This window comes from Gopherus evgoodei, chromosome 5, assembly GCF_007399415.2.
Source record: "Gopherus evgoodei ecotype Sinaloan lineage chromosome 5, rGopEvg1_v1.p, whole genome shotgun sequence".
Lineage (NCBI taxonomy): Eukaryota > Metazoa > Chordata > Testudines > Testudinidae > Gopherus > Gopherus evgoodei.
Window position 1 is genome coordinate 92,691,083 of NC_044326.1, and position 27,725 is coordinate 92,718,807.

A 27,725-nucleotide genomic window follows, 5' to 3' on the forward strand; every position below is an offset into this window, starting at 1 on the left:
TTATGTGAGGCAAAATTTGTATAGGATACGTAATTTTTAATTTACTAGAAATCATTTTGAAATTGAGGTAGGATGCATATTGTCTACTGAAGAAATAATTTATAGACATTAATTGTACGAAAAAGAGAAGCTTTTTGCTTCAAAAAGCCTATCAGCCAGCTGTCCTTCCTGTTTTATCAGTAAGCAAAGCTAAGAGCAAATAACAGATGTGAATGTCCCTTAGCGCCAGCAGTGACTGTTCATGAAATATAGCACAGTCTCCCTCCAGTGGGTTATGTTTTTAACCGTAGAAGATTAGACAAAGGATAGGTGTGGGGTATGATGAATGACTGGTTCCAATCAAAGATCTTTTTCTTTTGCAATGATCACATAATTTTGGTCTGACTTTTGATTATATGAAAAGCAGTTTTAGCAAGAGCATGAAGTGGATTTTATAGGAGGATGAGGGAGGGCTAAATTACAGGCTAGGTCTGGATCTGAATTCAGAATCCTAAAGTCTGGCAAATTTCCAGCTTTCTCACACTGTCCTCTAACCCTACCATTGCAGCTAATAAACCTGCATGGAAACTTACTTTCTAGTTACAAAATTCTTGACTGTTCTGCATTTATTCACCCTCTCTTAGCCTTCACTCAACCAATCAGGTTGAGGTTTTCTTGCACTCAGAACAAAAAATCAGAGAACTGGTTCCTCAGATGGTGTAAATCAGCATAGTTCAATTGATGTCAATTGAATCTCATCAGCTGAGGATCTGAGTAAATTTGTTTGTGTGTACATGCTTTGGGAGAATTTACATAGAGAACAAGCTGAAGTATTTGCAACCAGATAAAATAACCATGCAAATTACACCTAATTCTGGATTTTGGCACCAATAAAAGATATGGGCCTTATTCTAATCTCACTTACCCTGATATCAGTGAGATCAATAGAAAGACCTGTTTTTATTGCACGGTTTGGCGAGGGCCACAAGAATTTCAAGTGATCATGCTTCAGTAATGAGTGAGTGTGGGCTCAAACCCAAGTTGATTAATAATTCACCATAGTAAATCATGAAAAAATTATCATCTGGAAGTTTTGATTCAAAGTTAGATGAAATGCAGGATCTTAGCCTGAGTTTTAGTTTGGGTCAGACCTTAGTCCCACTGAAGATACTAGAAAAACTTGGTGATGTGAACCCATTCAAATCACAACTGAAGAAAACATTTGCATAAAGCAACTGGGTTTTGCATAGCTCAGATGGAAATGTGAAAGACTGTTTGATTAGGAAGCCAGCTAATCTGTCTATAAAAATGTGGGTGCTGTGGTGTTATGCAGAGACTTAAAGAGTAAGATTTTAGTAAGTTTTGAAGCATGTTACTTCAACTAAGTGACTAAAGAAATAATTTAAACCCCCAAACAAGAATCTACATCAGAGAAATTTAAATGTAAATGCACATATGTTACTCTGGACTGAGGATACTATTTTGGAAAATAAGCATGAGATGCTTGAATGCCAACAATCAAACACACATGCCAAAACAGCAAGTTAGAAAGAAAACTAAAACAGGATAGGAAGATAAAAAAGGAGAAACATAAAGAGAGCAGAAGAGATACCAAATACCAGCAAGTATTTTAGAATTTGGTAACCAAGCTGTACAAAAAACAACAAAAAAAAAACTTCATATCTTTTCTGTTTACAATGATTTATACACTTACTTTTTCAAATGCATATTGAAAGTGCTATAAAATTACTTAAAATATGTAAGGCCATCTTCATGAGAATATTTATTATGTGGCCAGTGTGACTTCTTTCGAAATTTATTTTGAAAGCGATATGGGTGTGCCTTCAATTTTCAGTTTTTTTTTCAAAGGAATATCAGTTTTTCATGGATGTATGCCAGGAAGTCAACAAGATTAAGGAAACAGATCTAACACAAAAGAAATCAAAGCTGAGAAAATAAGTTGTCCAAAGCCTGGATATAGAATACAACATAGCTATCTGTCAATGTTACCTGTATCCATTAAATATAAAGAACATAACAGAGGAAAACCAGGGATAAAATACTCCATAGACATTATAGAGTTCTGATAGAAAAAAGAGTGAAGTTTAAGTGGTTTGTGATACCATCAGACTCACAAGATACCTACATACCCTTATAACATTTTTCGTTTTTTATCTGGCAGTTTCATTTCCCCATGCCAGCTCATGGATGAAGAGAATGTTTGCTGCTTTTTGAGCTAGCAGTGGCCATTTTGGTCATACAGATTCATAAATAGGAAAGACCCCACCTGAGCAATATTTTTCATGTTTCAACTGGAAAATGCCTTTACAAAGAAACAAAATAAATACTCTTCAAACATAGAATCATAGACTCGTAAGACTGGAAGTGACCTCCAATGCACTCATGGCAGGACTATTATCTAGCCCATCCCAGACAGGTGTTTGTCTAACCCGCTCTTGAAATCTCCAGTGATGGAGATTCCACAACCTCCCTAGACAATCTATTCCAGTGCCTAGCCACTTAACACGGTGTTTAACATGGCCATAGGAATCTTCCTCTTCCTGAGTATTACATCCAAGAAAACTGACCTAAGTGCTGTGGGGAACTGGAGAAGCTGCCAAATATTTAAGGGGACAATGATCCTACTGATCAAAGTTCAGGAAGAAAATCCTTTCCTGTGTTAGTTTTTATATTTAAATTTAGATCTGATGCAGCTAATAAAATTTTACATCATCTTAAGTGAACTATGACTCTAGTAATAGCTACAACACTATGAAATACAGGATTTAAAAAATGTTCTAGCTGGATGTGAGTTGTGGGCTGTTTCCATTAAATATATTTTAAAATAAATAACAAAAAAACATAGGTCATGTTAAACTTTACTGGGATGAGAGGACAGGGTGCAAATGTCTCTTAAAGAAGAGATTGTTAGGCTCTTGCTAAAAAAAATCCTTTGATGTTAATATTCTCACTAATTATTGCCTGCTTTTTCACTTTCCTCTTTTGGGAAAGCTTATTAAGAAAGTGACACTGAAGCACTTGGTAACTCCTGGCCAATGCAGACTTCCTTGCCCTGGATCAGTTTAGAGACCCGGCATGGAGGCTGTGATGACTTTGCTGGACAAAGATCCTGTGCTAGTAAAGGTCCATGTTGATTCGTTCAGAAGTCTCAGCTGCCTTTGATAGTACTGACCAAAAGGTGGCATCATTGACACAGCTGCAAACCCTAAGTGGGTTAAAAGAATCCCTCTTCAGAGTCTGGGTTTTCCATTTGCTGAGAAGACCCAGATGGTACTGGTGGTAATTTGCCTTGAATACCTTTCATGAAACATACCAAAGGGTTCTGTTCTGTCACTGCTCATTTTCAATGTGTATGTGAGACCATTTTAGGAGATAGTGAAATACTATGGGCTGCGTAGGATTCAATATGTGGATGACACTCATATCTTTCTATTTCATTGGACCAACTTGGTGTGATTTGATTGGCTTACCTAGTATCTGGCCACGAGAATCAAGGTTTGGGTGAGGGTGAACTGGTTGCAACTTAATCTCAATAAGACTGAAAATAGGCTACTAGGTTGGAGGAGTTTGGTGGAGATGATATTGGCTCCCGTGGTTCAGAGAATTTACCCACATTTTCCAGCTTGGCAACCTGGAATTCTTTTGTATTCTCAAATTCTTCAAGGTGTCCATGGCTAAGAGCTGGTTTTATTTTACTATTTATAGTTACCCACAGTGGTCTATACCCAAGTTCCATTCTTAGACAGGAAATCCCTGAAGTTTGCACTTACTGCTTTTTCAGTGTGTCAGCAGGAACAGAAAATGTGGTCTGTGTTTTGAATTTCACTTTTATACATTTTTCTCATAGATTTGCAGTGTCATTCCTTAATATTCCCCCATAAAGTTTATCTTAACCTTGAGCCTGGAATAGAAGCCCCTGTTTTACATAAGAACGTAAGAACGGCTGTACCGGGTCAGACCAAAGGTCCATCTAGCCCAGTATCTGTCTACCAACAGTGGCCAATGCCAGGTGCCCCAGAGGGAGTGAAGCTAACAGGTAATGATCAAGTGATCTCTCTCCTGCCATCCATCTCCATCCTCTGATGAACAGAGGCTAGGGACACCATTCTTTACCCTTTCTGGCTAATAGCTATTTATGGACTTAGCCACCATGAATTTATCCAGTTCCCTTTTAAACATTGTTATAGTCCCAGCCTTCACAACCTCCTCAGGTAAGGAGTTCCACAAGTTGACTGTGTGCTGTGTGAAGAACTTCCTTTTATTTGTTTTAAACCTGCTAGCTATTAATTTCATTTGGTGACCCCTAGTTCTTGTATTATGGGAATAAGTAAATAACTTTTCCTTATCCACTTTCTCCACATCACTCATGATTTTATATACCTCTATCATATCCCCGCTTAGTCTCCTCTTTTCCAAGCTGAAGAGGCCTAGCCTCTTTAATCTTTCCTCGTATGGGACCCTCTCCAAACCCCTAATCATTTTAGTTGCCCTTTTCTGAACGTTTTCTAGTGCTAGAATATCTTTTGTGAGGTGAGGAGACCACATCTGTACACAGTATTCGAGATATGGGCATACTATGGATTTATATAAGGGCAATAATATATTCTCAGTCTTATTCTCTATCCCCTTTTTAATGATTCCTAACATCCTCTTTGCTTTTTTGACCACCTCTGTGCACTGCGTGGACATCTTCAGAGAACTATCCACGATGACGCCAAGATCTTTTTCCTGACTCGTTGTAGCTATATTAGTCCCCATCATATTGTATGTATAATTGGGGTTATTTTTTCCAATGTGCATTACTTTACATTTATCCACATTAAATTTCATTTGCTATTTTGTTGCCCAATCACTTAGTTTTGTGAGATCTTTTTGAAGTTCTTCACAATCTGCTTTGGTCTTAACTATCTTGAGTAGTTTAGTATCATCTGCAAACTTTGCCACTCACTGTTTACCCCTTTCTCCAGATCATTTATAAATAAATTGAATAGGATTGGTCCTAGGACTGACCCTTGGGGAACACCACTAGTTACCCCTCTCCATTCTGAGAATTTACCATTAATTCCTACCCTTTGTTCCCTGTCTTTTAACCAGTTCTCAGTCCATGAAAGGATGTTCCCTTTTATCCCATGACAGCTTAATTTATGTAAGAGACTTTGGTGAGGGACCTTGTCAAAGGCTTTCTGGAAATCTAAGTACACTATGTCCACTGGATCCCCCTTGTCCACATGTTTGTTGACCCCTTCAAAGAACTCTAATAGATTAGTAAGACATAATTTACCTTTACAGAAACCATGTTGACTATTGCTCAACAGTTTGTTTTTCTATGTGTTTGATAATTTTATTCTTAACTATTGTTTTGTCTAATTTGCCTGGTACTGACGTTAGACTTACTGGTCTGTAATTGCCAGGATCACCTTTAGAGCCCTTTTGAAATATTGACGTTACATTAGCTAACTTCCAGTCGTTGGGTACCGAAGCTGATTTAAAGGATAGGTTACAAACCTTAGTTAATAGTTCCGCAACTTCACATTTGAGTTCTTTCAGAACTCTTGGGTGAATGCCATCTGGTCCTGGTGACTTGTTAATGTTGAGTTTATTAATTAATTCCAAAACCTTCTCTAGTGACACCTCAATCTGTGACAGTTCCTCAGATTTGTCACCTACAAAAGCCAGCTCAGGTTTGGGAATCTCCCTAACATCCTCAGCCGTGAAGAGTGAAGCAAAGAATCTATTTAATTTCTCTGCAATGACTTTATCGTCTTTAAGCGCTCCTTTTGTACTTAGATTGTCAAGAGGCCCCACTGGTTGTTTAGCAGGCGTCCTGCTTCTGATGTACTTAAAAAACATTTTGTTATTACCTTTGGAGTTTTTGGCTAGCCATTCTTCAAACTCCTCTTTGGCTTTTCTTATTACACTCTTGCACTTAAGCTGGCAGTGTTTGTGCTCCTTTCTATTTGCCTCATTAGGATTTGACTTCCACTTTTTAAAGGAAGTCTTTTTCTCTCTCACTGCTTCTTCTCTCTCACTGCCACTGTGGCTGTTTTTTAGTTCTTTTACTGTGTTTCTTAATTTGGGGTATACATTGAAGTTGGTCCTCTATTATGATGTCTTTAAAAAGGGCCCACGCAACTTGCAGGGATTTCACTTTAGTCACTGTACCTTTTAACTTTTGTTTAACTAACTCCTCATTTTTGTATAGTTCCCTCTTTTGAAATTAAATGCCACAGTGCTGGGCTGTTGAGGTGTTCTTCCCCCCACAGGGATGTTGAATGCTATTGTATTATGGTCACTATTTCCAAGCAGTCCTGCTATAGTTACCTCTTGACCAGCTCCTGCTCTCCACTCAGGATTAAATCTACAGTTGCCTCTCCCCTTGTGGGTTCCTGTACCAGCTGCTCCATGAAGCAGTCATTTAAGTATCGAGAAATTTTATCTCTGCATTTTGTCCTGAAGTGAAATGTTCCCAGTCAATATGGGGATAATTGAAATCCCCCACTATTATTGGGTTCTTAATTTTGATAGCATCTCTAATTTCCCTTAGCATTTCATCATCACTATTACTGTCCTTGTCAGGTGGTCAATAATAGATCCCTAATGTTATATTTTTATTAGAGCATGAAATTTCTATCCATAGCGATTCTATGGAACATGTGGATTAACTTAAGATATTTACTTCATTTGAATCTACATTTTCTTTAACATATAGTGCCACTCCTCCCCCTGCAAGACCTGTTCTGTCCTTCCAATATATTTTGTACCCCAGAATGATTGTGTCCCATTGATTGCTCTCAGTCCACCAGGTTTCTGTGATGCCTATTATATCAATAGCCTCCTTTATCACAAGGCACTGTAGTTCACCCATCTTATTATTTAGACTTCTAGCATTTGTGTACAAGCACTTTAAAAACATGTCCCTGTTTAGTTATCTGCCCTTTTCTGATGTGCCAGATTCTTTTTATGTGAATGTTTATCATCTGATCCGGCCCTTACATTCTCCTCTTCTGTCCTCTGTTCCTGACTATAACCTAGAGATTCTCTATCATCAGACTCTCCTCTAAGAGAAGTCTGTGTCCGATCCATATGCTCCTCTGCAGCAGTCAGCTTTCCCTCATCTCCTAGTTTAAAAACTGCTCTACAACCTTTTTAATGTTTAGTGCCAGCAGTCTGGTTCCACTTTGGTTTAGGTGGAGCCCATCTCTCCTGTATAGGCTCCCCCCATCCCAAAAGTTTCCCCAGTTCCTAATGAACGGAAACCCCTCCTCTCTACACCATCATCTCATCCATGCATTGAGACTCTGAAGCTCTGCCTGCCTACCTGGCCCTGCGCGTGGAACTGGGATCATTTCTGAGAATGCCACCATAGAGGTCTTGGATTTCAATCTCTTCCCTAGAAGCCTAAATTTGGCTTCCAGGACATCTCTCCTACCCTTCCCTATGTCATTGGTACCTACATGTACCACGACCACCAGCTCCTCCCCAGCACTACACATAAGTCTGTCTAGATGCCTCGAGAGATCTGCAACCTTCTCACCAGGCAGGCAAGTCACCGTACAGTTCTCCCAGTCATCACAAACCCAGCTATCTATGTTTCTAATGATCGAATCTCCCATTACTAACACCTGCCTTGTCCTAGCAACTGGAGTTCCTTCCCCCAGAGAGGTAACCTCAGTGCGAGAGGCAACCCCAGGACCATCTGGAAGGAGGGTCCCAACTATGGGAAGGTTTCCCTCTGCTGCCATTGGCTGCTCTGCTTCCCTGGCCTTTCTTCCTCCTCAACAGCACAGAGGCTGTCTGAGCAGAGGTGGGACAATTCCACAGTGTCCTGGAAAGCCTCATCAACACACCTCTCTGCCTCTCTTAGCTCCTCCAGTTCCTCCACCCTGGCCTCCAAAGTCCGTATGGGGGCTCTGAGGTCCAGGAGCTCCTTGCACCGACTGCACACATACGCCACCCGCCCACAAGGCAGGAAATCATACATGCTACACTCAGCGCAATAAACTGGATAGCCCCCACTCTGCTGCTGGGCTTCTGCCTGCATTGTCTCCTAGTTAATGAAAGGGTGGTTTAAAGAAAGGGGTTTTGGAATATGGTTTGGATTTTAGGTTTTAAGGAGACTACAAGGGAACAGGTAGGACTGATCTGTCTGGGATTGGCAAACTGGTTAGGGTAATAGAAGACCCAGCTTTGCTTTTCTAAAACATAAACCTGAACTGTGTTTTTTTTAGTCGCTTGCAAAGTACAGGTAGCTACTTTTTTTTAAAAAAAAAATTTTTTTATTGCCTCTCTGGTTCTGGCTTCAATAATGGGGATCAGAAGAAGAAATGCTAAAAAAACCCATGGACAAATGTTGCCCTTGTGAATGGCTAGGAAGAGCTAACATACTGATCATTTGAACAACAATTGTGTAATGTTTCAGAAGCAAGGTAGAGTTTGTTGCCCATAATATGTGGAAAAAGGCAATACTCTACTAATGGTGAGCTGGTAATAAGGCAGGGTTCTTACAGTTTTAGGGTGTACGTAGTACAGTGCACAGTAAATGAGACAAGAGTCAGTAGGCACATTCCAGTGGTGTCTTACTAAAATGTTTCAAGATTATGGAAATTCTTGTTTCTGTCATTTTCTTTTAAGACAGCTAGGGAATTGCAGTAAAAACTCCCATATTAAGAGAATATTAAGGTTGCAAAGTCTACCACTCCAAAGTTGGGTAGTGCCAAAATTCAAGTTCTTTTCTGTGCCCCATTATAAATATATGCAATTACAATATAATTTTTAATTAATGCTCAGATGCTATGGGCCAGATCTTCAGTTGGTGCAAATTGATGTAGCTCCATTGAAGCCAATAGAGCTATGCCAATTGACACTAGCTAAGGATTTAGCTCCTTTTCTTAAATAGAGTGATATCTTGTAAAGCGCACAGTCAATGATGCAATGACTCCTTCGGAAGCTTTGCTTTCAGTCAAAGGCATCTTGTGTATAAAGTACTTTCATGAACACTATTTGTCCAGCACACATAGAATAGTGCACAATAGTATAAGATGTTACACATATTTATCTGAATTTGTAAGGGGAAATGGTTTGATTTTATATTGCTGTATTTAAGACTGATCATGACTATGTTGCCACGTATATGCCCTAGGGGACAGAGTTATGAATATGCCTGGAATCTTAACCGGTATTTCCTGACTAATGAGTGCTTAACTGTGCAGCCTTCAAATTCTATAATTTCATTATCACATAGGATTGTCTTAGAGCCATCTTTGAATTATGCAACAGAATTCCATCAATTTACTGTAACTGGCCAAGATGTAAATATAGTGCTACTTCTGATTCAGTCTATTTTTGCTTTGCATCAGTGGTGAAAGGTAAAGAAACTAAATCAAATAGTTTCATCCTTGCTCATGCAATGAGCTTAATGGTAAACATACCATGCTTTAGAAACATCAGTGCTTATTTTGCGCTCCTTGCCCTCAAGTATTGAAGACTGCAGTCTTAACACTGGCCAGTTTTCAAAGGCAGTGTATTGTTAATGCTGAACCACCAGGGGGCAGCATGGTGCAAAACTTCATTCACTTCTCAATTTGGAAACAGTCATCCTGAGGCTTTGACAATGTCTGTTTGAGTAGGCAGTACCGCACAGGGGTCTGTCAGTTAACCCTTTGTGTTTGAAGCCTTACACTTGCTCCTCCTTGGTGTCTTTATTTTTCTTGCTACACCAAAACTTTTGTTTTTAAACTTCCTGGAACTTAATTAATAAACATGACAATAAGCAGATGCTGGCACAAAGCCCTTTTCCCAACCAGCACATGGGCAATCTTATGGTAATTGTAGTTATTTATATTTGGCATCCAGCTGACTGAACTAGCTACACAGCATTATTTTTCTCCTGTAGGAGTACAGAGGCTATTAAATTAAACAGGTTAATGTGACTACAGCATTTCGCCCCCTGCTATCCCCACAGCCACAGTAAATCTGCCACCTGTTTGTTTCCATAAAAATTCAATTATAGCACCACCAGTTTATTCTTCTTATGTGAACAATTAACTTCAGGCAGTTCCAGGCTCAAATAAATTCCTGGCCCACTCCCCTCTGAAGTTGCTCTTTTTTTGTTGTTGTTGTTGTTGCTCCATTGGCTGATAGCTTTTTTCTGCTAAGCGACTGCCCTGCCCCACACCAGTGTAAAATTAGAGAAGAGACTCCGCTGTGGTGCCTTGGCGTGTTGGTGAAGAAGCAAAGCCAAAATAAACAAAACCAACTCATCCATTAACAGTGGGTGTGATGAACACAGGGGAGCTCAAACTGTGCTGCTGCTGCAGCAGTACCATTCAGGGGTTGTTAGCAAAACGTGCTAACTGCTGTAACTGAAAACCAAGTGTTTTTACCCACACGTGGTATATTTTTATTCTAATATATGCAAAACCATTTTGCCTATAGCAACGAAAGATCAATTGTGCATCTGAAAATGCCCCCTTCTTTATCTATGTTTAGTGTTAACCAGATCCTGCAAGCTTTATTCACCTGAGAAGTCCCATTTAGCTAGAGGAGTCTACTGGCACTAGTAAGAGTTACATGATCAAGGCTGTATCAATGAAAAAGTGCGGATGTAAGGATACAGTCAGAGATTCTGAACTTTACCTCTAATCGTGTACAGAGGTGTGGAAATGTCTCTGGGCTAAGTGTTGCTTTTCGGCTCTGATTCATCCAGGTACTTAAGCACATGCATGATGTTGAGCACATGAATAGTTACATTGCGCTTCCTCTTGTGCTTATAGTTACACATGTGCATAAGAACCTTACTAAATTAGAACCTTGGTGCACTTTCTGAGTAAGGGGCAGCGTACAGATGTAGTTTGCTGCAGCAGGAGAACCTGCAGCTAAAGTGCTCCAGTTGCATGAGAGAGAAGGAGAGTAATGCTACTTATTCCTCCCTAGGCGGCCAGTGCGGGAGGTGGGAGAGAGATAGGTGGAGTGATGCCTCCACCTGATTCCCTGGGAGAGCATCTGATGGGCAGTCCCCTGCTTTCCTTAGCTCCTGGAGCTAAAATTGAAGTCATCCTTGTGACGCTGGCAGGCCAGGAGCCAGCTCTTGCCAAGGCTGCAGGCATTAGCTAAGAACTGACAAACTCACAGCTGGAAACCAGACCAGTTGACTTACATGTTAGTGTTGCTCAAAATAAATATTAGTCTTATAAGAATGTATTTAGTGTTTAGACTCTATAGAATGTTTGTAAGTTGCTGCACGCATTAATCTTATTTGTTATGTCTGTATTCTATGCTGTAAGGAATCCTTTTTGCTTTATAACTTTGAAAATGTTTGCTCTAAAGTTGTGAACCCAGATGGAAAAAGTGTCCTCACCACCTCCACCGGTCCAGAAGAACTATCAAAAGCAGATGGGTGACCAAGGAACATCCCAATACAAAGCATTGGTTATCTCACCTTGGAACTGCTACATGCATGGAACTTGTTCTATAGACTTGGAGGCTGAATGAATGAAGTAAAACAAAGACACAGTACATTTTTCCATCTCTGCTGTTTGAACTCTCACAGGGCCAGAGACTGAAGCCAGAGATCCCCAGATTTTACCTCCTGGGCCTGCCCTGAAAGACACTTTGAATTGACAAATCATTACAACACTGTTACTCTTAGGATTTAGATTGCAACTCATCTGTGTATATGTTTGCTTGCGTTAACCTGAAAATAATGCTCTCATTTCTTTTTCCTCATTAATAAACCTTTAGTTTATTATTGCATTGGCTTCAGGTGTGGTCTTTGGTGTAAGATCTAGGGTGTCAAATGATCTAGGGTAAATGACTGGTCTCTTGGGGTTGGGACTGTGTGATTTTTGGTTAAGTGAGCATTTATCACTGAGTCCAGCTTGCCTTGCTGGCAAGATAGACAAGATAGTCTAAGGGCACTGTCAGTGATTTCATGGTGTGACTGTTATAGTGATCCAGGAGTTCACATTTGTTACTGACTTTGTGAAATCTATTATAGAACTTACCACCAGTTTGGGGTGTCCACCCTGTTTTTGACAGTCTGCCCTGAGATTGGCACTCATGGTCATGAGCCACTCCAGATAGCGTGACAGCCCTCATGGAGAATTCTTATTCCCTTGTGTGGCTGCATTATGGCTAGTCACCATCTGCCCCTAAATAAATAAAATACATGACAAATTTGAAATTTACAGCAAAAAATAATGAAAACTAAATGAAAATTGTAAAGTTTTTTTCAGTCTTAATAATCCATATAACTCCTCTGATTGAATACCCCTGGTGTGAAGGGTGAAATAATGCTGCCCACAGCAGTGCTAATGTAGGCATCTCATTGTGACCTGAATTATACCAACTTGAGAGGCAGTCATGCTGCACAGACTGGGCCCTAACTTCTCATTTGCTGCCAGGCTGCCTTTAATTGCTGGAGAGAGTCTGTTGGCAGCTATGCAGTGGTAGGGCAAGATATTGCACAGGAACGTTTCCCTTAAGGCATAGCCCATACTGTTTTGGTCACATTTCCATTTTCCTGCTCCTTTTTGCTCCATATAATAGTGCCTGGACTCCATTATTTTTATCATGACATTATCCCACTAATAAAATTCTAGTTCTAAGGTATAAAGCATTGTGTTTGGGAGGTCAGGGAGGCAGCATAATGTAGTGGCTAGAACACAGGATAAGGATCAAGGAGGCCTGGTTTTATTCCTGACTTCACCACTGTCTTTATTATTATTCATTATTATTATTCCTATTGCAGTAGCTATGATAAGCCCCAATCAGGGATCTTGGTCCCATGGTGCTAGGCATTGTCCATATGAGCAAACCAAAGACATAGCCTGGCCCAACGTGCCCACGGTCTCAGATTGTGACAAGGTACAACAGATGGATAAGAAGACAAATGGGAGAAAGAGGAAAAAGCAATAATAAAGATGGGGACACCTTGCTATGGGACCATCACTTCATCTCTCTGTGTTTAAGTATCCTTATTTGTACAAGGGGAATGCTGTTCCTTCCCCACCCTTGTAAAGTGCCTTGAGAACATTGGAAGAAGGGAGTTTATAAGTGCTATTAATTACTATTGTATTTTATTACCAAAGGTCATGCTGTTCTAACATCTCACATTTTCGGAGTCTATCATGGCCTTTCCCCCCTTATTTCTGATGGGAAAAAATAACTTGGAAATGTTATTCTTCCTGGCGTCTAAACTTTGGGCAGATGCCTGATTTCCATTTCATCACTACTCCTTCCACTCCCGCCCCCCCTTTGTTGTTGGGGGCTTTTGTCGCTGCCAAAAGCAACAGCTTTAAGTGAGAGAGTTTGAAGGTCAAGATGCAGAGAAAGAAACACTGTGTGACTACTAAATGAATTACATATGCCATCATACTTTGTGTGGGTGTCGCTCATTATTGCTGACATGGATATTAAGGGCCCTGTATCATGTGCCATTGAAAGAGCTGGGGTGGAGATGGTTCAGCCACTGAGATCTGTGGAAGCAGAGTTCTGCCCTATGTGCAGAGATGGGGAAAACATTTTAGTTGTATTGCAAGGTAGACACAATATTTGGTTGAGGTTTATGCATGTTAAGAGTCACAGCACTCTAAAGCACATCTGATAGGATTTAATGAGAGATACAGGGACTGGTTCTCCACTTTCCTTACACCTTGTTTTGTTCCTCACACCTGTGCACTCCAATAGTTTGCCAAATAAGAATTTGGCACTAACTCTAGAGGTATCATTTTACCCCCACTTGGCATAGCTGTGAATGACTATACAAAGGACCAGGCAGGGGAGAATCAGGCCCATGGTATTTTCAAGTAACCAACCATACGTCTCAGGAAAAAGACAATGTTTACTCACATAAATATTTTGCTACCAGGAGAATGTTGGCTCAGAAAAATGCTGACTACTACAGAAATTGGTGCACTATTTTTTCTCCCCTTATAGATATAGTGCCACCTTGCGTATGTGTGCTGTAGGTGGATAAAATGCAAGCATTTTAAAACTATCTGATTTAGTCATATGTGAGGCTGTGAGTCTGTCATGGAGGTCATGGAAGTAATGCAGCAGTGGGGGGTCTCAGGCTGCTGTGCCCTCCTCCAGCGGCAGGGGTCCTGGGCCACGTGCCACTGCCTGCTTCCCCCGCCACCCCCTACCAGCAGCAGCAGGGGTCCTGGGCCACATGTTGCCAACCACCACACAGCAGCTGTGGCGCCCCCAGGCTGCCCCTCCCAGAACACCCACGGTGCCCCTGGGCTGCCCTCTGCCCCAGAGCACCCAAGTTTAATCAGTGGTATATAGTTCAAGTCATGGACAGGTCACGGGCCATGAATTTTTGTTTACTGCCTGTGATCTGTCCATGATTTTTACTAAAAATACCCATGACTAAAACTTAGCCTTTGTCATATGTAACTTGGTAGAACAGTACTTTTGGACTGCCTTTATGTTAAGGAGTTGTGCAATAACCTGTATGTTGTTATAGTGGATATAGCTATCTTTGTTTCCCTGTGTGCAGGTCTATATTGTGAAGATATGCTAGATGAATCATATCTTTAATGAAAATACTAGTTACAAATAGGTAGTTATTTATTTGTAAGGGAAATGTGGAGGTCAGGAAGAATCCATTACTATTATTCCCAAATCATTTTTGTCTTTGTTTAAAATAGTAAATAACTTCCAAACCAAATAATAGTTTTCCTGCCTCTATTTTTCTGTGGTTTGTATTATTATTTATTACACATGATACAGCAGGGCATTTAAACAGGGCCACCACATCAGTGACTATCTTTGGAAATCACCATAAATAACTACTTTTTTTTCTATTTTTAAATCCTCTTGTAAGAGGATGATGTCTTATATATATAATGATGATACTTTAAAATATTTTAACAGATTAGTAGTTCACAGGCTAGCTACCAGGCCTGACAAGGATTGTGAACTATATTATTTTAATAGATCCAGCTATTCTAAATTATCAGATATCCATCGATGGTGCTCATCACCATAGAATCTGAGCAACTCACAATCTTTCATGTATTAATCCTCACAACATCTTGTGGGATAAGGAAGTGCCCATTTTACAGATGAGGAACTGAGGCACAGAGAAGCTAAGGCCCAGATCCTCGAAGGTATTTAGGCTCCTAACTTCCCTTAGTCACACAGGAAGTTTGGGGCAGAGCAGGGAATTAAACCCAGTTCGCCCAAGCCCTGGGCTAGTGCCTTAAGCAGTAGACCAGCTTTCCTCTCAAATCATTTAGCTTAAACAGTGAAATAGTAGGGTTCTCTTCTTTCCATGATGTAATATAATAGTTAAAGTATTTCCAAGCCAAATTCTGCTGTCTTTTCTCATGCTGAGTATCAACTTAGGCTACAGTTCAACAAGGTATCTAGGCCCTTACCAAACTTTTAGCTTGCAAGGCCAGTGCTTAAGTATCTTAGTGAATCATGGCTCTAAGTAGGTATATTGAAGGCAGTAGGATTTTTTGTGAGGTAAGGTATTATTCAACATGATGGGTATCAGAATCTCACTCTGCTGTAGAATCTGGAGCAGTGCAATTATTATGTGGTGGAACAATTAAGCAGTGGATTTTGACCCATGAGTACGTTCAGGGGTGGCTCCAGGCACCAGCATGCCAAGTGCTTGCCTGGGGTGACAAGCCACAGGGTGCACTCTGCTGGTAGCCACGAAGGCGGCAGGCAGGTTGCCTTCCATGGCTTGCCTGCGGAGGATCCGCTGGTCCCGCGGCTTCAGTGGACCTCCTGCAGGCGTGCCGCCGAATCCGGGGGAACAGGGACTCCCGCAGTCAAGCCACTGAAGGCAGCCCGCCTGCCATGCTTGGGGTGGCAAAATGCCTAGAGCCACCCCTGAGTAGGTTGCAAGAAGGTTCTAGATGGGTTGCCACTTCCAGGTGGGTTAACCTATCGTGGCCTCCTGGTCTAGGCACATATACACTTTTTCTGGCCTACTGCAGAGAGGAGTTGCTGGGGAGGGTTGGAGAATGAGACAGCCCTGCACTCACCCTGCATTGATAGCTCCAGTCCCTCCTGCAGGCTGGGTCTGGATCTCAGCTCTGAGCTTTGTGAACTGGTACAGGGGATCACCGGCCTCATTCAGGTTTGGCCTGGCTGCCCTGTGACTGTCCCTCCAAATTGTTCTGGGACAAGTGCTTTAGTGCTGGGGTGGAGGGTGATATATGCAACAGTGGGTTGCAAAAAGACAAACTGAAGTTGGTGGGTCGCCTTAGTAAAAAGTTTGGAAACCACTTCAATGAAGGATTATTTAAAAAAAAAAATCAAATAATACATTTGCTTTTTGCTCCAGGTGAAGAATTTGATTTGCTGAGGAATGGTGACTCCTTATATAATATTCTCTGAAATATTTATGATGAAATATTTTTATTCATCTAGCAGAAGCTGCAATAAAAAGAATGCTGAGATGTTGATTTAAACCCAGGAAAAATAAAGACCATTCAGGCATAAATATAAATCTTCCACAACTTTTCATACTGGGGGACTGTGAGGTAAAAAATAAGTTGTCATCTTCTATCCCCCACACTACTTCCTGATGATCATTAATAAATAAACAATATTTTTATAGTTATATAGCACTGTTCATATTTTTAGGCCAGGGCTCATGCCCACCTGTTTGTTCAGAAAAGCAACAGCACATGCTTGTGGGGTATTAAATAGTAATCAAATACCCCAAAAGGCTTTAGAAACTTAATCTGATTTACAATCTATACCAAGGTATCACTCCACCCACCAGTGAAATGCAGCTTTCTCTGGAATGAAACACATCAGCTCACAAGAACTCTATGTAGCAATTCAGGACAAGAAATGAAGGATCACGTATTGCACTGAAATTGCAGAGGATATTTAGCTAGGCAGGATGTAATTACCTAAACTGGAATGTGACCAAGAGACCAGGTTCCCTTTATATTCCCATGAGACCCAGCATTTTCCCTTGCTGATGTTTTATACAAGCTTTTTTGTTTGTTTTGATCTGAGTTGATTCATTTTTGATATGTAGCACCATCTGTGACGCTCCCCAGGGGTAGCCAGGGTTGTAAGGCCCCTCATCACTACCTGCTCTTAATGTGAAGGTGTATTGTGTGTGCTTGCTGTGGATCAGCTCCCTGACAACAAAAGCCTGTGGCAGCACAAGCTCTACCTTCCAGGGCTCTGCAGGCCTCACTCACTGTGCAGGGTAAAGAATGGAACACACTAATCCCTGAGCCCTCTCCAACTGTTCCGTGTAGTATCCAGCTTGTATCCACTGAACACTCACAGAAATACCAGACCTGCTGTCCCTAAAGGAATAGTACACACCAGATGGTGAAAATCATCTTAGGACTAGCACTTTACTTAACACCACAGCACTGTGATATGTTTACAATGAAATCAAGAATAAGTTTATTATCAAAGACTACAGCTTCAGGAGATTGTGAGTGAGGATATTGGTCACAAATGGAGACATATAAAACAAAATCATAACATGCTTTCTAGAGACTGAACTTAACTAACAGATTAACCTCCTGTCTAAAGATGTTTATCCCACCCAAAGTCTACCTTTTTTTCATGAACACAAATGTACTGTCCATTTACATCCTAGGTGCAGGATACCAGGATGTCTTCTTTGCCTTCTAAAAATACTCACAAAGTTCATTACCTGTCGTCTTAGGCAGGATAACTCTCTGTGGCATGTTTTTACTATGTGCTTCTTCCTTGTTGACTTCATATCATTTTGTTAACATCTGACTTTGTATGGAAATATGCATCCATTGTGCTAACTTTCAGTGCTTGATTTACATCCCGACAGAGAGAGATACACATTTATTACCTCCTGTCTAGAGGAAAACCTGTTTTTCACCTTTGCCTGTTACTAATACATCAATAAAGACTTTAAAATACATTTTCAGTGTATATACTGAAAATATATAGTATCTGTATACATAGTTACATAGTATCTGTATATGCATTTCACAACACTATGAATGACCAAAGTGACACTGGCTTTCATTTGAGACCTCACAATATTCTTTGGTGAATTAGAATGTACACACTAGACTCATGAGAGTTCTGTAATTCCTCTACACTCCCTTTCCAGTTGACATTAAGAGGTTCTTCGGTCACACCACCCTTCAAGCTCTTCTTCCCCTTCTAGCTATTCTGTATACATTGAATCTCTCTGTGTTAACATTTCATTTAGAAACTGTTCCCAAAAGGTCCTTTTATAGTCACTAGATGATACAGTCTGTCATTTGGTATTATTCCTATTGCTTTCTTTAGAAGCATTTGGTTGCTTGTTAGCCCTATCCAGAACTTCTACCATAAGTTCCTTATAGAAACACTTCCTATTGGAATGGTCCATGAAGGTACATTGGTCCAGGCCTCTGGGTGAGCTGTGAAGGTACTGCAGCAAGTAGAGTTTGAGAAGCTGGAGCAGGACAAGACCCAAAGGGTTATTGTTTCAAATAGCTCAGTGCAGGAGCACAGAAAAAATCCTTGTGGAATTTTAAGGAGAGGAACTTTTACTTTTCCAAGCTGAACTTGAATATATTATGAAAGGGATGCTTCAGACCACAGAAGTTCCCCGGACACAGCCTGGTTAGCAACAGAGCAAGAAGTGCAGAGATAATGGTAAGTTAAAAATTCAAAGCTGTTTTTGTTTTCTAAAAATTGCAGCACTGCTTGGGTTGGGTGGAGGGTTGGGTGGAGCCATCAGTGGCTGTGCTACAAAAGCTTTTTCTATTATTCCAGGCCTTGCACGTTGTGGAGGACATAATTGTTCTTGTGGTGCCCCACTGGCAAAGGGAGATGTTATTCCAAGCTGCTGGTGGGAAACCTGTAGTTTTATGCAGCTGAAGTATTCAAACATATGGACAGTACATCTATGAGTGAAGTGATCTGGTGAGCTGCTGAGATGGCCCTGGCAAATTTGCCCTTTCCCAAAATGTGACTACCTAGCTGGAGTTCTCGGGTCAGGAAAAGTTTGCAGCTATTAGTGCCCGGGATTGGGTCAGATTTCGCGAGAGAAGCAACAAGATGCTGTATTAGCATCCACATGGCTTTGTCTGTTATGGCTGCATGCAAGCATACAGAACTCCACTGTCCCCCAGCCCCTGCCACATTTGGACAAAATTTCAAACCCCAGTTGAATTTGGCACAAATGATTTGTCACCGATGGACTTCATGGGCCACCTTTAACTGCACTGAACTAGACTTGTAAATGGAAAACATTTCCACCTCCCCCCACTGTTTTCAAGTGGCTTGTTATACCACTGAGTGGTTACGGAGCGGTGTGCTTACAGGCATGACAATGTAAGGTTATTAGTTTTAAGAAACAGCAAAGCTCTAGCAAAAATCTGTGCCTTCTCAAGTAAAAATTCACTTTCAAGGAACGTTTACTGTTTGCATTTCCCAGTTGCCATTTTTATTCCACATGGTGGGAAGTGAGGAGGAAGAGGAAACAATCCCAGCCAGGGTCAGAGGTGGCGTCTGTCCTTTCTGTGTCTGCTGCAGGCTCTGCAGAAGTCTGTTCCTGGTGGGGGGTTCAAACAACTCCTCAGAGTATGGCCCCAAGATGTGCTGCTTCTGATCGTGCTCCAAAGCCTCCTCTGGGACTGGTTTCAGCAACAGTCACTTGACTGTTCTCACTTGGCAGCTGCTTTTGGCTCCTATCAGTTCCCATGCTGGCTTCTGGCACTTTAAAATTCAATCAAAGCCTGGCTGGTGCATGAACCACCCATCCAGGAGGATAGCACCTTAACCCATCTCTTCTGCTCGGGGCCCTCCCTCCACTCTGCCCCCTCTCCTCTGGTCTCACCAGCTGGGGCTAGAGGGATTCCCACTGTGGCTGAAGGGGCACTGGCCAACCCACCCAGCCGCCCCAAGCCCTGACTGGCTCGCCCATCCAAGCCACCCTGAGCCCCGGCCGGCCTACCCAAGCCATCCTGCATGCCAGTGCTGGCCCGAGCCATCCTGCGCACCAGCCCAGCCAGCTGGCCCTCCTGAGTCGCTCTGAGCCCTGACCTGCATAAGCTGCCCTAGCTGGCCTGCCCACCTGCCCTAGCTGCCCCAAACCCCAGCCTGGATGCCAGCCTGCCCGCCTGAGCAGCCCCGACCCCTGACCTGCATAAGTTGCCCTAGCCGGCCCAAGCTCTGGCCCACTCGCCTACCCGAGCCACCCTGAGACCCAGCCCCCTGAAGGAGCTCTGAGCCCCTCTATGGGCTAGGCTTGGGGCCATGGCAGGAGTGTTAGTGGAGGTTTGGGGAGGCTTAGCATCCACCAGCTTCCATTACATGCTGCCCATGACTCCAAGTTTTCTTCCTTTGAAGTGTAGAGGTCACGATTCTGCTTCTTAAAGGGTAATTACAAACCTATAGGTGAAAAGTCACTTAACAAGAGCATCCATATGCCAACACATAGATTATCCCACCCAGACAACCTCCGAATGGCTGCCAGTTCTGACAAATAACCAGTGGCAGCCAGAACCTGTGGTATTTATGGGGAACATTAAAGTGTCAACAGTCAGGCAGAGCTACAGCTCTTTCTCCCACATCAGTTTAGTGTGAGCTAATGTGATCTGAACCCTGTCAACATCAAGGGCCTCTGACAACAAATAGCCAAGAAGGTCTGCTGTCCTGTGTACACCTGATATAGGCCCCATTGTGTAGACTGGTTTTCTCTTACTTTTTAATAAAACTTTACAGAGGAATAAGAATGAAGAATGAAATTAGTGACTTCAATTCTTGAATAGTGTTTTTAAAACTTTCATCTAACTTTGCTTTTGTTACTTGAAAAACTGAAATGCATCTGCTTTAAAAGCACAGTTCCAATTTGGCTGGTGTGCATTATTTAATTTAGAACTTCGCATCAGTAATATGGTCAATGTCACAATGAAACCAAATCAATGATTCCAGCATGTGTGCTCTAGCAGAGAGGATGTATTATGATGAGCAACAGCAGGGCTAATTATTCTTTCACAATCGTGTCTATAAATCAGGAGTAATCCAAGGGGCCTACACTGGTGTAAATCTGAGGTGACAAAGTGTCATAAACAGATAGTTAAGGGTTAATGTCTCTTTTACCTGTAAAGGGTTAACAAACAGGAAACCAAACACCTGACCAGGGGACCAATCAGGAGACAAGATACTTTCAAATCTCAGTGGAGGAAAGCTTTTGTTTGTGTTTTTGGATTTTTTTTGTTCTCTCTGGGTCCTGGAAGGGACTAGAGGTGCAACCAGGTTTCTTGCCAATCTCTCTGCTACAGTCTCTTATATATTCAGAATAGTGAGTATTAAGGAATAGGCGGTTATAATCTTTTTTTAATTGGTTTTCTTTATTTGCAAATGTGTACATTTGCAAATGTGTATCTGGCTGGTAGAGTTTTAATGTGTATTTGGCTGAAAGTATTTTAAATTGTATTTCTGCTGGAGGAGGCTTTTTCTCCAGTTTCTATGAGCTGACAAACCCTGTAACTTTTACCATCTAAATTGCAGAGATAACTTTTACCTTTTTCTTTCTTTTTTTTATTAAAAGTTTTGTTTTTAAGACCTGTTTGATTTTTTCCTCTTGTTGAGGCTCAAGGGAATTGAGTTTGTACTTAACAGGGAAAAGGAAGGGAGTGGGAAGGGGGAATCCCTTTGTTTTAGATTCACGGAGCTTGAATCTGTATTGCCTCTGGGTGAGGGAGAAAAAGGAGGGGGAAGGGACATTCTTCCCTGTTTTAAGATTCAAGGAGTTTGAATCATGGTAATCTTCCAGGGTAACCCAGGGAGGGGAGGTCTGGGAGAGGCAACGGTGAGGGAAGGGGTTTACTTTCCTTGTGTTAAGATCTAGGGGGACTGGGTCTTGGGGGTCCTCAGGGAAGGTTTTGGGGGGACCAGAGTTTATCAGGCACTGGAATTCCTGATTGGTGGCAGCTTATCAGATCTAAGCAGGTAATTAAGCTTAGAGGAATTCATGCTGGTACCCCAGCTTTTGGACTCTAAGGTTCAGATTGGGGAAAGATACTATGACACAAAGAAGGAAATCAGATCCTATTTTCAAATTTGACAGGTAATGTGGTTACTAAGCTTGGCTGATGACTTATTTGTGGGGATACAGAAAGGGGGTTTCAGTGCCCCTAAAAAGCCATGGATCACAACTGGTGATGACTATTGTCTGAAAATAATGGAGTAGGAACATATTGGAGCCCCAGATCGGACGCTCATTCCCTTGCGATGAGTCTAGAGGGCAGATAAGTAGTGAACCATGGGGGTCTTATTGTGCAGGAGAGGGAGGAGTGGGTAGCTTCTGACCCAGCAGTGCTACTGACCTATTATAAAATACACTCTGTTTAGAAGAGAGTTTGGAGTATCCAGGGTTGGCCATATGTTGGAGGAGACATCACCAGAGGAAGGAAAGTTAGGAGGACCATGTTCCCCATTCCTGGTCAGTGGTTGCATCCATTTTCAATTGCCTCATATCATGTTCAGAGAAAGGACTAGTTTTTAAATCTGGATATTTTTCAAGACTTTTGGAACAGTAGTTTAATCTTGGCAACCCTCCGAAAAAATTATATGCCTCCTCTCTTATTGTGGCGTTGCTAGGGAAACCACGAGTGGATCCAAAGTACTTCCCAGATTCTTCCTGTGCTAAGCCTTGTATGGCAATACCTATTGCTGGGCATCATGCAGAGCATCATAAAAGCCTTGAACCATTTTCATTTTGGAAGTGCTCAGATGTAGCCATTGGAGCTGTCTCCATGGCTGAAAATTGTGCCATGGTATAAAGAGTTATTGATGACCACTGGTTTGCACTATCTTATAGCTTCACCAGCATATTTACATTTCATTGTACTCAGTGCAAGCTGCAAGTATACCCTTCACCCAGTCAACTATTTTAAAAGGTTTAGAGCTGAAACTTGATTTGAGATGCGGGCTTTGGGATTTGCAGTCTTAAGATTGAGGCAACATTGTTTAGTTTTAAGAAATGTTAAGAGGCCTTGTTAATATGAAGAGAACTGAAATGTTGATGTCTCAGACTTGTTGTGTGCTATTTGAGATTAAGGATTCTGCATTGTATTGCTTGTATTATTCTGAAGTATGCTCCATTATTATATAACTGCTATCCCTCCTGGGACCATTATGAAAACTACTGGAGACATTCACCTCTCATGAAGCTATCCTAATGAGCAACACTTTTATATAAACACATTCTGATGTATAAAAAGTGGGCATTTTGATGCAAAACACTTAGTAAGTCTAAATGGTGATTTATTTTTAGATTCTGAATTCCAATTCTTCATAGGAAAAGGCCATACACTATTCTTAACTTGATGACACCTCTGTTGTATCTCCTATTTACCATCCTTCTGTACTGAGTTGGTAAAAGGCATCACAAACATGTCTAGTAGCATCAATAACACATTTTATTATTTATTTTATTATATGTCTGCCATTAGCAGCCTTTGAGCCTGATCCTCTGCGCCGTGCACTTTGTGGACTCATTTACACCTGTGAGAATTAGGTGTAAAATCAGGCCCTTGTTGAGAGAGCGAGAATATCAGAGGGTATTATCTTCCCATGACATCTATAAGGCAGAAACAAGGTAAACTGAAGTCCTACTAATGAATCTGTTATACTTTAGATTTGTCACTTCTTCGGAGGATTCCATGCTCCAAGAAGAGATTCTGGCCGGCTGGGCGATATTGTTGGACTGGAGAGTATATGAGAAAAATCATATTTTGATAATTGTATGATAAGCACATTTATTATATGTAATAATAATGCATCTGGCTATTGAGCAGTATCACTCACTTGTCCAGTACCTTAGTGTGAAAGTAAAAAGCCAACTGGCTCAGAGAGACAAATCATAAGGTATCTGCATTGAGTACAACCAAATAAGCTGGAAAGCATGAATCTAAGTAAGTTAAAAGTGATAGTTAATAACCACCTAAGATATTAGCCTACTGCTGCTTCAAAGGAAAGAGAAATATTTTAGTTTCATCTGGTCAAATTGTCCAGAGGAAGAACGGGGGTGAAAGCCCATTGCCCAAGTTAAGAAATTAGAAAGAGGAAACATAACACAGAAGGAGACATGAGATGATAAAGTAGGAGGCTTGATACTGTATTAAGAGGGGCTCTAGCATTTTCTCCTCATAAGGGTAAGAAGAAGATAGGAAGAGGTTGAGGAGAGTAGTACCCTAGAAGTAGAAGCCCTTTGTCTTCAATTCTACATTGCTTGTACCTATCAAATCCATCAAAAGCTCTAGCGTAGACACAGGTATACTGGCAAAAAAGTGCATAGCTATAACTGTGCATAGTAAAAGTGCATAACTATAACTGTATCTACAAGAGAAGTAGAGCTGGTCAGGAATTTTTTGTTGGAATTTTTTAATTATTATTTTTGATGGAAATTGCAGTTCCCACAAAATCAAAATTTTACCTGAAAAACTTCAGTTTTTGTAATTTCAAAATTTTTTTTTGGTCAGGAAAACCAATAATGAAATATGTTGTTTCAAGTGAGTTCAACTTTAAAGTACATTTTCTATTACACTGTGCTGCCTCATTGGAGTGGTAGTTTGGGCCCCCATAGTCTCCTGTATGCCAGGCTTTTTGGTCAGACTACATCTCCAGTAATGATCTCTCCTCTGGCCAAACTTTGTGGTGCGTCATGGCAGATACAATCCAGCCAGGGAGCGTGGCCCAGACGGGATAATGAGTATCAGGCTCCCAAATGACAGCTCTTCTGAGGCAACACAGCACCATAAAGAAATGCAGTTGAATGTTGAACTGACTTGAAATGAGACATTTTAGGTCAGTTCAACAAACTGAAATGAAACATTTTGATTTAGGGGATATTGTTTGAAATATTTCATTTCAATTGAAACTGTTAAAACAAACTGTTTCACATTTCCAAATAGAAATTTCAATATTTCAAGCAGTCATCCCAGTTGGAGATGAAATCAAATGTTGAAATATTGGAATTTGCTGCAGGATGGAAATTCCAATTTTTGTTCAATTATACTGGTAAAGCTTTTGAGTATAAACAAGGCCTTTGATTTATTTTGAGCTAAAGTCACTGCAGTACATACCTGAGGAAATATAACCTTCTGATCTCTTAGAGAGGGAGATGGGGAGCAAAACAGATGACCACTGCATAATGAACTGGATTGCCCCTTGAATGTATATTATGTGCTACCCTTGAGAGGTCAACAGAAATGGTCCCTAAGTTCTTTTGGCTACATTGTGGTACCCTATTCACAGTGATCAGCATCTTACTCCACATGTATTCCCATGGACTTCACGGTATAATATACCAGTCAATGTTTACCTCAGTGTTTAAGAATAGTAATTGGAGACGGGCAAATGTTGCAAAGGAAGGCTTCTGAACTTTCTTTTGACTAAAAATATAAATTCTCTTCAACATTATTGGCAAACTTCATTTGCAAGTACATGTATGTTTTCAGAAAGAGCAAGTTTCCTGAATACTCTAAAAGCTATGTGTGTATTCAGAAACTCCCCTGTCAGTCCTGAAGAATTCAGTCCTGAAGTCTTTACATAATGATCAAGTTTGTAAAATATCAAATCTCTGATGGAAAAAGAACCAAATTCCTCAAATAAACTATATATTCTAAGTTGTCTGACCAGTATCAGTTCTATTTGTGGTATGAAATAACTGACAGCTTGACAATTTTACTGTAGACTTTCTGATTGGAACTGGCTGATGGCAGGACTTCTTTAACAGATTGCATTTTTGGCTTTCCACTGTTTTTAAAGAGGAATGAGGGAATTTAGCCTGACTTTAAACCATAACCCCAATTACTGTTTTTAATTAACCGATCAAATGAAAGCTGACTTGTAAAATAAAATTAGCCTCAGGCTTCTGGGTTTTTTTTAAATCACTGATTAAATGAAAGTAAGTGACTTCTGGGCAAATTGTACCTCAGGCTCACATGCTGAGAGTTTTTAAATGACCAGTTGAAAGAAAATGGACTTGACACATTTTATTTACATTACCGTTACTAATTTTAGCTGGCTGATCAGTTCTGACAAAAATTGTTAGTTTGTTTTGACTGAAGAATAGAACAAAAGCTGGCTTTAAAAAAATACCACACAAATAGCTCATTAATATTGTCTTAAATGACTAATAAAACTAAAAGGTCTTTGGGGTCAAATGCCACTTTAACTGACACCTAACGAGGTTAGTTTTACATATTGTTAAATTTAACATAATTACAGATGTGGTTTGAATCCTTTTGTTATCAAATATTATGCACTCTGCCCTTTAGATGTAATAAAGATGCCAGCACAATGTAGGCCAGTATGGGAGTATCATCTGTAAACATTACTTAATTATAGGGTTTTATGTGGCCATTCAATCAAAATGCTAAAGTTAAAATTTTTGCACTGTAACTGAATATTGTTGTTTAAAGAACCAAAAGTATGAAAATGGCAATTTCATATCTAAATAAAACAAATATGGAATCTTAAAGGCTTCCTTTTAAAGTTTAGTACTGTGCAGATTATATCCTCCTTACTGACACCAAAGAATATATGAATAGAATGAGCTCTGCCCCTGTAATGAATATGAAAAGGCATAGTACTGTGATGGTTACACATGGTTTGCATTGCTATCTTGTACAGCTACAAATGTGCAACTCTTAAATAAAAAATAAAATCTGCATCTAAGAAAACATATAATATGTGTCCAATGCATACGGTAGAAAATTTAAATGCCAAGGTGGAAAAGAGCTACAGTTCCCTATAATTATTCTGTCTTCCAGTGGATGGAGTAACTGCAGGTGCATGAGTTATGGAAAGTACTCCAGACTACTCTTTTCACATCAGTGATACCCATAATGCAAAGTCTACATGGGGCACAAGGTTTATAACCACTTTCTTATCTAACCCTGCTCTGTAGCTCCTGAGTATAAATTGGACCTGCTGAAATAATTACAGTTGATCACGGATGACTGCAGCCCGAGGCCTGATCTGAGGGTGGCAGAATCACATGAGACCTGAGTGGGGAGTGCACGTGAGGAACCCAGCAGTAGTCAGTCCAAGGTTAGTCCAGTAATGATGACAATAGTTCAGTATTGCCATTGCTACGCCATGAATGAGAAAAGAGATATCTGGATTGTGCTTCCTGGACACATACGGGGAATCTCCTGCATACCCAGATCTTCTCCAGGTATGTGAAATTGAAGGATCAGCTGCTTCTGTGACACCAGCCCCCTGATCCAAACTGCATGGAGAACGCTCTATAAGGTTGGGAGAACTATGCATGGGAAAGGGGCAGGCAAAGAGTAGGGCTGGGGAGATGAATGCACTATGAGTATGTCCCTCCACTCCCAGCAACATGTCAGAAACCCAAATGAGGAGTTAATATGGCCTTAGGTGTTAAGTCCTAAGTGGAGCCCCTCTGCATTGAGGATCTTTCCCTACCTCTCCTGCAAGGGGAGTTCCAGGGGCCACTGCTGACAGATACTAGGGAAAGCAGTAAAGAAATACAAGGCATTGTGAAAGCACAGGCCTCTCTACAGCTGACCCTGGGCTGTAGGAGATCTGCAGAGATGTCAGAAATCTGCAGGTTCTGAGAGCTGAAATTCTTGCCCTTTACAGGGGGGAGAGAGGGCAACTTCTTCCCCTCCCCCGGTGGAAAAATCTGTAAGTAAGGATGAGGTGAAGCTCATGAAGTCTTCCCCCACCCCACCCCCAAGCTTCCTCCCACAGTCCCATGATAAAATCCA